A 12565-nucleotide genomic window follows, 5' to 3' on the forward strand; every position below is an offset into this window, starting at 1 on the left:
TAATTTGACATGTGTATAGAATAAATTATCACACATTTACAAATCAAAATTTGTATTAATGTGACGATACACTCAATTTTCCAGTGTTCCACCCAAAACTGAAAATACAATTATGTTCCACTTCTGTTTGCAGTATACATAAAGTGTTAAAAAGTTAATCAATCAAATTTTATGTAAACATGCTGATATACACTATTGTCCTGCGCTCCACCCAAAACTGAAAATGCAATTGTGCTCCACCCTTTCACATAAACATCCAATAATCTCTATGTGGATAAAGATTGTGATCGTCCCAATACAAAACTCTGGTGCTCCACTCAGTGTCAGTGTCCCTCCCCCTCCCAGCCAATGTCAATTAGTGCAAGATTGCCAGCCACACTATCACATTCCCACTAAAAGTCGTTGATCCCTGCCATTACTAGTATAGCGTCTGTAAAGATCAGTATCTTGATCAGAACTATACTAGGGTCTCCAAAACAGTGTTAGCAGGATCAAACCCCCCCCCCCCCCCCCGCCCCCATTTGCAACATGAGCGAGCCATTGCCAATTAAAGTAGCGCAGTACTAAATAGCAAAAAGTGATTTGGTCATGAAAGTGGTAAAAGTGGTTAAACTAAATATAAATGGGAAACAAAACTATTAGTGTATTTTACAAAACCAGAAAAAGTTAAGTAAAAATTAATTAATGACATCCTGCACCCCCCCCCCCTTCACACAAACACAATATTAATTTGTTAAGGTAGCAGAAAAGTATACTTTAGCCTAGGTTCACACTGAGGAGGGTATGAAATCATGTGCAAATTCAGCTGAACTCGCATGATTTCAGACCGGCATTTTCAGTCCGACTTGGGGGGGGATTTCACAGACATTTGTGCAGGTTCATGTACAGATATCTATTGAAATTGCGCCCCCCCCCCCCCCCCCCAAAGCCGTCAACAGTAGTACAGAAACTACTTTTGGGAATTGGTGCGATGCCGACTTTGCGGATGTCAAATCGGCCCAATGCGAGCGTGGGCTTAAAGGATGCTGCCAGCGGACAACCAATAGCATAGTTTTTCAAGCATTTTTGATAGGGAGCAGTGTAAAGCTAGCCTTGGGCAGGCCATCCACATGATAGATCAATAGCTGCTAGTAATAATCACTGTGGCCTGGCAGGAGGGATTCCTGTCAACACTGTCTGTGTTGATAGGGAAGTCGAGTGCATTTCTTTCCTGCAAACCATGCTTGTATGAAAGAAATTTGCTCCGTGTATGGCCGGCCTAACAAACACTGGTTCAGCCTCATCCTGAGTATGCAGCTCACTTCAATTAAGCATCAATTAACAAGACGAATGTCCTGAATTAGAAAGAGTTCAGGGAAGGGTGGAGGATATCAGCTATGAGGAACAATTACACAAATGTAACTTCTTCTCCTAAGACAGGAGGTGCTTAAAGGAGTTGTAAAGTCAGAAGGTTTTTTATCTTAATGCATTCTATGCATTAAGATAAAAAGCCTTCTGTATGTAGCAGCCCCACCAGCACCCCCTAATACTTACCCGAGCCCCCTCTCTGTCCAGTGATGTCCACGAGTCCCTCAGCTGTCCTGGAACTCCCCCTCCTGATTGCCTGAGATACAGCTGCCGTGGCTACCGTGGCTGTAAAAGTCAGTGAGCCAATCAGGAGAGAGAGGAGGCGGGGCGGAATGGCAGCTCTGTGTCTGAATGAGCACAGGGAGCTGCAGCTCGGCTCGGGTGCCCCCATAGCAAGCTGCTTACTGTGGGAGCACTCAACTGGAGGGAGGGGCCAGGAGCAGCAAAGAGGGACCCGAGAGAAGGAGGATCGGGGCTGCCCTGTGCAAAACCACTGCAGAGGAGGTAGGTATACAACATGTTTGTTATTTAAAAAAAAAAAAACAAGACTTTACAGTCACTTTAAGAAGAGACATGATCCCGATCTACAAATAATTAAAGGTGACTGTAAGGGTGGTAAACGGTTTAATCCAAAATCCCTAACAAGGACAAATGGCCAGATCATGAGATCGGGAGAAAGGAGGATAATCTTAAATTTGCGTAGGGTGTTTTCTATGGTTAAATCAGCAAAAAAATATTAGTATTACTGGGGGAGAGACACTGTGCTCCCTGCAAGGGCCTTTGCTGGCCAAGTTTGGTGTGCATAAGGTCCCTTTCGGTCCCTTTCACACAAATGTTCCGATCAGGTCCACCTGTACATTTTTCAGGCAGCCCTGATCAGAACCTCCATTCTCCTCTATAGAGTGGCGGATGTACACGGATAAGCATAAATGTATCAGCAGAGTGGGCACAGACCTGTCATCCGCCTGCTCAGCGGGGCTCAGATCCCCTGCTGAGAAAGCAGATCGCAGGCAGAGTCTGCCTCCTGTGAAAGGACCCTTAGCCTGCGCTTTTCCATAGAGTTCTATTAGGTCCCGCGGTTCTGGTGCGCTTTCAGAAAGAGCTCCAAAAGTCCTGCATGCAGGAGTTATTCTGTGCACTGCTTAACGGTTCAGAGATGTTGCCCCATGCCAACCTAGTGCATTTCCAATCAGGCTTTTCACAGGTGGCAATAGGGAAGGAAGGGTATTATCTTCATGATGAGTTGTGTGTTATTCTTCCTCTGGGTTGCCATTATACCACCATTTAACCCAGCCTCCCCTTTTCGGTGCTTTTACTGTTCATTAAACCTGTTGAAACTATTTACAGGTAAGTCTGTTACTCAGGTCTGAACTGGAGAAGGGCAGGAGGACCCAAACAATCCAGTGGCTCGGATCAGAGTAGTGCTACGCATGTTTCTGTCGTTTTCAAAAGGTTCAATCATTTTTTGAACCTGTAACTCTCATTAAAATAATAATACAGTATCTGGTAATCCTGATAAGAAGGTCCTTGCTTAGACACTCAATCCAAGCCTCCCGATTACTCTACGTGGTTTAAAAATACACGTACCTATACCAGACCCAACACAACTCAAAGTGCCACATACTAAAATGATAAAAGCTATTTTAAATTCATCAGAAAATGAGAGGGGACTTTTTGAGCACCCAAATATAAAAACACAAAAATTATATTAAAAAAGTGAATATTAAAAATCCCCCTGTTGATAACATAGACACAATACATGTATGTATACAAAATTAAACACACACTATAAACAACCACCAAAAAATATAAAAAAAAGAAAGTGCCATATGTGAAACCAGCGAGTTTTAGCTTGCAGATAATGTCTTCTTCAGGGGATTATCACAATCAAATTCCAGTAGATGGACTATAAGTACTCCAAACCGGAGATACAGATTAGAAGTACAAAGAAGAAGAGGGGGGGGGGTCCCAAAGAGCTGAGAAGAATTCTAATTAAAGGAGACACAGGCACTGTCCCATCAGGTGGTCGGTGGTTCCAACCACCTGATTGGACTGTGCCTGACTCATTTCATTAGAATTCTTCACGGCTCTTTGGGATCCTTCCTCTCCTTGAGCTTCTAACGGGTATCTCTGGTTTGGAGCATTTATAGTCCATCATGGTTTGTGGGAGTCCATCTACTGGAACTGGACATTATATGAAAGTTGAAACTCGTTGGGGTTCACATATGCACTTCTGGCACTCTTAATAGTGCTAAAGATACTTACTCCATGGTGGTTTAGAATGTGCTTTAAGTTTTATATACATGTATTGTGTCTATGTAACTCACAGGGTGATTTTAACATTTATGTCGCCATTAAAAGTTTTGTAATTTTTGGGTTTCTGTTTAGGTGCTTAAAAGCCCCTTCTCTACCTTTTGAATTTAAAATTACAATACTTGGTTGTCCCCTTTCATAGGCACCCTACAGTGCAGACTACAAGTGGCTTTAATAGATATTTTACAGTAGCAATTAATTGGTTCCTCTTGTACAGAGTAATGGACTATTGCGGATCCAGTGTTTAATAGCTACTGGCACAATGGGGTTAAAGGCCACTGGCTATAATGCTGGAATTGCTGATACAGGTACAACATTTGCCTTGTGGAGTATCAATCAATCAACAGCTATCATCAATATATCCAGTGACTTTTCCATAACGGATTAGTTCTGCTCATTGCTTTGTACAATAGGGATCAATTTATTTCTACATGATCAGCGATGCAGGATTGTTATGATGTGGCACAAGGACAAACTACCAATAAAACTGTTCCATTAATATATCCTTTCCCATTTCCTTGTTGGTAATGTATTTACACTGTCTGCATAGAGCTGGCTGGTCACTTCATTTCATTGGGCGGGTTGCTTGCCCATGGCAGCTGGAAGCAAACAACTTTACAGCTGTAATCCAGTGTAAATAAGTTGATCATCCTGCTGGCAGCATTAAAATTAAAGGCGAAGTATGGTCAAAGCTCTTTTAGCCATACTTCTCCTGTAAGTCACAGGGGTGCACTTAGTTCTACACTCCTGTGACCCAGATTCAGCTAACAGAGGGCTAAACCAAAGTCTGCTGATGTCACAGAGCCAAGTTCAGGCTCTGCAGGTATCCGAACAAAAATGTCGGGATCCACCCAGATGTCTCTCAGCGAGCCACTGAGAGCCTGGGCCAGCCGCTCCCACCCCCTGTACAGCCCAGCTCTCCAGTGAGTGCTGGAGGGGCAGAGCAGACAGCCAGTAACTGACAGTCACCACTCTGTGCTGAAAGCGGACCCAAGAACTGACCAATCAGCAGTCTTTGATCGCTCAGTTCTCGGTGTAGAGCCAGTGAGGGACAGCTGCAGCTCAGATCTAGGTGTGTATGTAAGTTTTCTTTGATTCCCACACTTCTCATTTAACATTGGGAGGCAGAGTCACCAGCAGCCTTTGGTCCCCCTATTCAAGATACACCCTTCTTTTATTAAAAGCCAGGCCCACCAGCCCATCTATATGGCATAGGTCACCAGAGGGTCCTCCAGGCAGAGTCAGCATTAAAGGGGTTAACAGGGCCATTAGCTTTGGTCCTCACTGTCTCCAAGGGCTCCAGCTTATTGCAGAGTGAAGTAGGTGCAGGGACGAATATGCTCAATGATAAGCACCCACAGCAGGATTCTTCAACAGCACTGGCAGCACAGTGGGAAAGGAGGGCGGGGGTCATGTAGAGGATGGGGGCAGAGGTCCCCATTAAAGTATATAGATGTCATGTATAAAGGATGTATGTGCCTACTATATGGGTTTGCATGGTATAGTGCCACTTCTTGCACTGCAGTGCACGTATGGTATGCTGAGTGTAATGGGAGTGGACCCCTGTCAAGCTTTTATTGCCGCCTGTGCCCCCATTAGAGAGATTTACCCTATTTGTCATGCTTATCATTATCACTAAAAGAGAAAGAAAATCCCAAAAATGTCGGATTGTCACCAGAACATTTTTCAATAGGGACATTCGGTCTGGTCACAACAAAAGGTTCCCCTCACTTTGGAGGACTTCCTCTAACTTCCGATTTCAACTATAGGACAGGAGTAGAGAGAAATTGCCCCAATGGGACAAAGCAGGTAAAAAAAAATCTAAAAAATAAAAAGACGGGGGTTATAATTCTTCCTTATTCTATACAAGATGAAAAAAAAAAAAAAAACATTGTCTTTAGTTTTACTTTAAAGTAGAATGCCATGCAAAGCCTGCAATATTAAATTTTTTGGTTTTGGGATTAATACCACTTTAACAACTCTTAAAAATGCTCCCTCCCTCTCTGAACACCTATTCTGTGTAACCTATGTAATAAAGATCTGTATACTTACCTTATTTCATGCACCACGGTTCCAGTCACATGATCCCGTGTCAGCCAGCAGAAGCTGCAGGGGAGAGGAGAGCGTTCGACAACAGCTCATAATAGGCTTCTATGGCCCATCCATTGTCACCGCTCCCTCCTCTCCCCTGCAGCGGCCATTGGCTTACACAGGGGAGCCAGATCATGTGACCAGGCTGGACGGCCTGAAAATAAGTATACAGATCTTTCTTACACAGGTTAGTCAGAAAAGGTGTTAGGAGAGGGAGGGAGCATTTTTCAGGTGTAGCATTGATATTAAACCTAAAACCAAAAATGTAATATATTGCAGCTTACCAATCATAAGATATGTTGGCTGCATTTGTTTTCTTTTTTAGGTTTATTTTCCTTTTTTTTATCTGGTGATCTGGCTAGTAACACACCTCCTGTATTAGAATGCCCCCACTCTGGATAGAGCAGCACCTTTGGACAGCAGCACGGTCAGTCTGGGGGGGAAGAGGAATGTTAGATGTACTAGTAGATTTAGATGCAACAACACATTAAAGCCAAACTCTAGCTTAGCTTTTTTCCTTTTGGAATAAGGGATTGCATGAAAAAATAGAAATTGATCACCAAATGAAAATAAAGGAAAACATCCTAAAAATTAAAACGAATGCAGCCATCACATCTAAATTTGTAAGCTGCAATATAATAAATGTTTGCTTTTGGGTTTAGTATCGCTGGCACCTGCCATGTGCTAGATGTAGTGAGGTGTGTGGCGCAGTGTGTCAAATGTATTCAGAGTGCATTGAGGGGTGTGCTGAGGGTATTGGTGTGCATGCTACTATCAGGAGAGTGTACACTGGTGGAATGCATGCTTCCAAATACATATAGCAGGGTATATGGTGGAGTATGCGGAGTGAATTAAAAAGCAATACAAGTACGGTACCTAACGCATCCAAAACACATTTACATTTGAACTCAGGAGAACTTGATTAAACAACTCGGACCAAATTCTCTTGCATTTAAATAAATCAAAAAACGCAGGAGCCTCGTGTGAAAGAATGAAGGCAAAAAAAAAAAAAAAAAAAAAGTACACTGAACACTATGCCAAAAGAAAAAAAAATGCCCAAGTCTACAGTACAGTATTCATGTATGCAATTACAGTCTTTGATGTAATATAAACTTTGCTTTTAAATAAATTATTTTAATTACTGCACCATGAGAGTGTTTCTTTCTCTCCCTTTCTATATGGCAACACTGGAGCTTTGAATACGCTATTTATATACATATTGAATGGATGACCGCAGCGGTTTGAAATCATTCCTGTGGCCTCATGTATGACATCTTGGATTTTCCCATATGCGCAATTTGACTCCCTGTAATAGGGGTTAATCAAGTCTGGTGAGCGTATAGTGCATCTGCATGCTGGTGGAGAGGAACCTTTCCTATACTCACTGAGGACGCTATTCAAGTGTGGGATTATATATAGACTTTACAATAGTTATGTATTTTTTTATAATTTAAATAAAGATGTATTTATTTATTGGTTTATTTATTATGGTGATATGTATTTTATGATGCAAGAGAGCAGTTTCTTTTCATGCAATTACATTGCCTTGAAAAAGTATTCATACCCCTTGAAATTTGCCACATTTTGTCAAGTTACAACCAAAAACAAATGTATTTAACAGGAATTGTATGTAATAGACCAAACACAGAGTAGCACATAATTGTGAATTGGAAGGAAAATGATAAATGGTTTTCAATTTTTTTTACAAGTAAAGTATCTGAAAAGTGTGGCCTGCATTTAGCCCTCCTGAGTCCATTTGTAGAAACACCTTTCGCTGCAATTACAGCTGCAAGTCTTTTTGGGGATGTCTCTACCAGCTTTGTACATTTAGAGAGTGACATTTTTGCCCATTCTTCTTTGCAAAATAGCTCAAGCTCTGTCATAGATGGAGAGCGTCTGAACAGCAATTTTCAAGTCTTGCCACAGATTATCAATGGGATTTAGGTCTGGACTTTGACTGGGCCATTCTAACATGAATATGCTTTGATCTAAATCATTCCATTGTAGCTCTAGCTGTATGTTTAGGGTCGTTGTCCTGCTGGAAGGTGAACCTCCTCCCCGGTCTCAAGTCTTTTGCAGACTCCAACGGGTTTTTTTTTTTTTTTTTTAAGATTGCCCTGTATTTGGCTACATCCATCTTTCCATCTACTCTGACCAGCTTCCCTGTCCCTGCTGAAGAAAAGCATCCCCACAACATGATGCTGCCATCACCATGTTTCACAGTGTGTTTAGGGTGATGTGCAGTGCTCGTTTTTCAGCACACATAGCGCTTCGCTTATAGGCAAAAAAGTTAACATTTTTGGTCTCATCTGAACAGAGCACCTTCTTCCACATGTCTGCTGGGTCTCCCATATCTCTTCGCACAAACTGCAAACAGGACTTCTCATGGCTCTTTCAAAAATAGCTTTCGTCTTGCCATTCTTCCGTAAAGGCCAGATTTGTGGAGTGCACGACTAATAGTTGTCCTGTGGACAGGTGCCCCCACCTGAGCTGTGGATCTCTGCAGCTCCTCCAGAGTTACCATGGGCCTCTTGGCTGCTTCTCTCCTTGCCCGGCCTGTCAGTTTAGGTGGACGGCCATGTCTTGGCAGGTTTGCAGTTGTGTCATACTCTCTATTTTCAGATGACGGATTGAACAGTACTCCAGGAGATGTTCAAAGCTTGGGATATTTTTTTTTTATAACCTAACCCTGCTATAAACTTCTCCACAACTTTATCCCTGACCCGTCTGGTGTGGTCCTTGGTCTTCATGATGCTGTTTGTTCACGAAGGTTCTCTAACAAATCTGAGGGTTTCACAGAAAAGCTGTATTTATACAGATTAAATTACACACAGATGTACTCCATTCACTAATTAGGCGACTTCTGAAGGCAATGGGTTGCACTCGATTTTAACTAGGGATATCAGAGTAAATGGTGCTGAACACAAATGCAAGCCACACTTTTTAGATATTTGTAAAAAATTCGGAAAATCATTTACCATTTTCCTTCCACTTCACAATGATGTGCCACTTTGTGTTGCTTTATCACATAAAATCCCAATAAGATACATTTACGTTTTTGGTTGTAACATAAATGTAGAAAATTTCAAGGGGCATGAATACTTTTTCAAGGCACTGTAAATTAGTTCTGGAGAATAGTGCATAGATTTGGTAAATTGGCATATTTTCCTGGTTTTCAGGTTACGCGAAGAGAAGAAAAAAAATTTAATGATTATAGTGTGAACAGATAAGACAATTTTTTATAGATATGCATGAATCAAAATGAAACATGTAATTGTGACCACTGGGAGTATACGAGTACGGTGTGCTCAGCTTGGTGTCAAATGGTTTACGGCACGATCACATAACAGGACTTGAAACCGCCGTGGCGTAACAAAAATTGAAGACTGTACAATGCCTATGAGTCATAGGAATACCTAAGGGTTTCTAAAAGGAGAGAAGACGGAGTATTGTTTGCCTTAGGAGGGAAACCCTTTAAAATAGTTTGAGTCTTTTCACTGGTATTATTACTTACAACTTCATATACACAATACAGACAGTCAGACTACACCCCGTATATACACATATGGAAGTAGGCACTTGGCTGCGGCTGTTGACAGCACAATCATATTTTCAATCTACACTTTCTACTGAATACCAATAATTTAAAACTGATGTTTAATCTGTTTGTATTTTGCCTGTATTGGTTCCCCAATTCATCAACATATAATGAAATATTTAAATAAAACCTTTCCATGTTCATTTCATATTTTTTTAGACCCGGTGTCGTCATCAATGGGTGTAAGTGCTTCTCTAGGCAATGCAGTCAGATCATGGATGGTGGGAGCGGCTGGCAGGGTGCTGGAAATGACTTTCAAAAAACCATCACCGAACCCTGCTTCAGTGCTCTACTCAAGAGCCTTCAGCATCTGCTTTGCATCACAGCAAAATGTATCCCCAATGTTGTGCTTGGCGGGCACGAGTGCCCACTGAACACAATCCATTTAAACTAAATGGGGCAGTGCCAGGACCCCATGCACTGCAGGCTGTTGCAGTGCAAGTTTGTAGGGGCTAAAAACAGAGTGAAGAGGTGACAAGGATTCCTCACCGCCTGCCAAACACTCTCTAAACAGTGATTCAAATGGCACTACTTTTCAGAAGACAACCCAAGTGTAACCAAGCCCTTAGGAGTCCATTTAAAAAGTAACAGGACAGCTGTACTGCTGCTCTAACAAAACATAAAAAAGATGTGCTTTACAAATTTGCATTGTGCTCTGCTGGCCTCGGGGGGTCAAGGGCCTATGCAATGTAATAAAAGAAAAACTGGGGGGACATGGGAGTAGAGCCAGTCACATGACCAGTTCTTGCATTACAGAGCTCTTTCTGCATACATGCGAGCTGCAGCGTTAACACCCCAGCAGAGTGGAACAGAGAACAGAAGTTGATATCCACCCGACCCACATATTCCATTAATATGGGCCTTGCATTTCTTAAACAACCGGAAAAGTATGGTAGAAGTTAGAGCACATCTAAACTCAAAAACAAAAATGTAATAATTCAGCTTACCAATGCTTAGCTGGGATTGCTGCATTAGTTTTCTTTTTTTCTGGCTTTTTTTTTTTTTTAATTTTGTTTTCACCTGGTAATCCTTCCAATAACAAACTTTCTGTCCTAAAGGTGACAACACTTGCTCACTGTTCTGTATTTATGGAAGACCAGCCTTGTCACTGTAGGCTGTCCTCTAGATCTGAACTACAAATGGGAATGTGCAGTTAGAAGCTTGGAAATGCGATAAAATGGCTTGAGATTTCAATTTAATACACAGGAACTTTCTGGATTTCTATCAGGGCCGACATGCGTTTTTCTGCAAATGCAGAAAATCTACTGATCCAATGCAGCCATCACATCTAAGGGCTGGTATGCTGCAATATATTACATTTATGTTCCTGGGTTCAGATATATATTAAATGGAAAATATCCGCGCTGGTCATAAAACATCACTATACAAGCAGCTAGCATAAATCTGTTTGACGGCAGATACATTAAAATAAAGTCCAAAAATAGAGCCCCCGAGTTAAAAATTCAATGATTGCTCAATGTCCACACAGATGAAATCCCTTCACCATCAGTCGTGTGAAATGGTAGCACGCAACACCATAGGAGTGCTCTTAAAGGGGCTGCAGGTTATATATGCGGGGGGGTATAATATTTGTTGATTACACTTGCTATTGTTGATTTCGGATACATATATAATTCATTGTATTCATCCCTTCTCCCCTCTTTTTTGTTTGTCTCCCTTTTAAAAGAATGGTGGCGCAATTTTAGGAAGATGATGTATATTTCATTTTTAATTGTATATTTTTAGTTCTTAACCTGAAGTGACTATGGCCGGTTGGATCACATTGTTTGTATTCTTGTCCCTTCCACGCTTCTCATGAAGTGAAAAGCTGGTCATTTGGCACTTCCTGCTTTTTGGAACGCATAGAACAATTGCATTCCAGATGTCAACTTCCGGCTATCGTCCCTTCCGGTTTTGACATTTCTGGTTTATCGTCCATTTAATGCGTACCAGCGTCCTTGTGTCCATGCCTCTGAAGAAATCCCATTGGATGAAACATATTAGGCTGGACGTTATGCCGCTGGTACGCTTTCCGAGCCGTGGCCACTACTTTTAATTTATTTGCTGCTTGATGTCATACCACATTTGTAAGTAGAATTTTAATAAACCGTTGTATTACTATCAAAATGGGGCTTTACTATCTTTGCCTCATTGTCTTTCTGATGGTGGCTCTCCTCATTATGAGAGCTTAGGCAGCCCCATTATAAACGTGTCCTGCCACTCTGAGAAGAAGAGGATAGCTGATGAGAGGATTTGGACGGAAGTTCGCCCTTTCTATTACTGGCTCTCCCCCTCTGTGGTTTCTGTTACATGCTCCATACATAATGATGGTCTGGTAAGCAGCCCCTTTAAGAGCACTATGGTGTTGCGCGCTATCATTTCACACGACTGATTTCATCTGTATGAAAGGGATTTCATCTGTATGGAAGGGATTTCATCTGTATGGATATTGAGCAAGCATTGAATTTTTCACTCAGCGCTGCATTTTTGGATTCTTTATTTCAGATATATATTCGATAGTTTGTTTACCTCTTTGCATCAGTAAAGGTTGGTGCTTAAAATGGCCACTAATGCTGAAAGCTGGTAGGAGGTGCTCCTGACCATGCAGCACCGTGATTGGCTCCACAGTGCTCACGTCATCGAGAGCCTGCCCTACCAGCTCCCGATTTTTGGAACTTGACCATGAGCTGTCAAGTCACCACTTGGTCACAGTTCAGGGGGCGCCAATGGAGTGTGCCCCAGAACAAGACAGAGTGGTATTTATGTAGCGGCTGGGCGTTAGTACCCAACGGCCCTCTTGTGGCATGTTAACAACATAATTGCATAGTGGCCACACAAACAACTAGGATTTCCTTTACATGAGGACAAATAATTCTAAGCATGCAGCCGTTTCCGATCGGCACTCTCAGCCAATGGCAAAGGGAAGAACGTTGTACTAACTTCACATAGGAAGTACAGTGGCTTTGAACGGAGCTGACAATTTTATTTCACCCAACCCACTGGATTGGACGTAAAAAAAAAAAAAAAAAAAGTGTATACCAGTCTTTAGGCCCCTTTCACATGGGCGCCTACGCTAAGCGGGGATCTCTCCGCTGATCCCCTCTGAGCAAGCTGACAGGTCTGCGTCTGCTCTGCGTGGACACGAACACCATTCCGTCTCCTCTATGGGCCAATCTGGTGGAAACAGACGTATGTCCGTTACCATCCGATTCACTG

General features: G+C 42.1%; 1 protein-coding gene across 2 annotated transcripts in view; it reads right to left on the reverse strand.

The window, feature by feature from the left end:
• The window catches only part of RAB27A (RAB27A, member RAS oncogene family), a 233549-nt gene that overhangs the window by 111731 nt on the left and 109253 nt on the right, over positions 1-12565 (reverse strand). The window lies entirely within an intron of this gene.

Source organism: Pelophylax lessonae (assembly GCF_965119305.1).
Source record: "Pelophylax lessonae genome assembly, chromosome: 4".
Classification (NCBI taxonomy): Eukaryota; Metazoa; Chordata; class Amphibia; order Anura; family Ranidae; genus Pelophylax; species Pelophylax lessonae.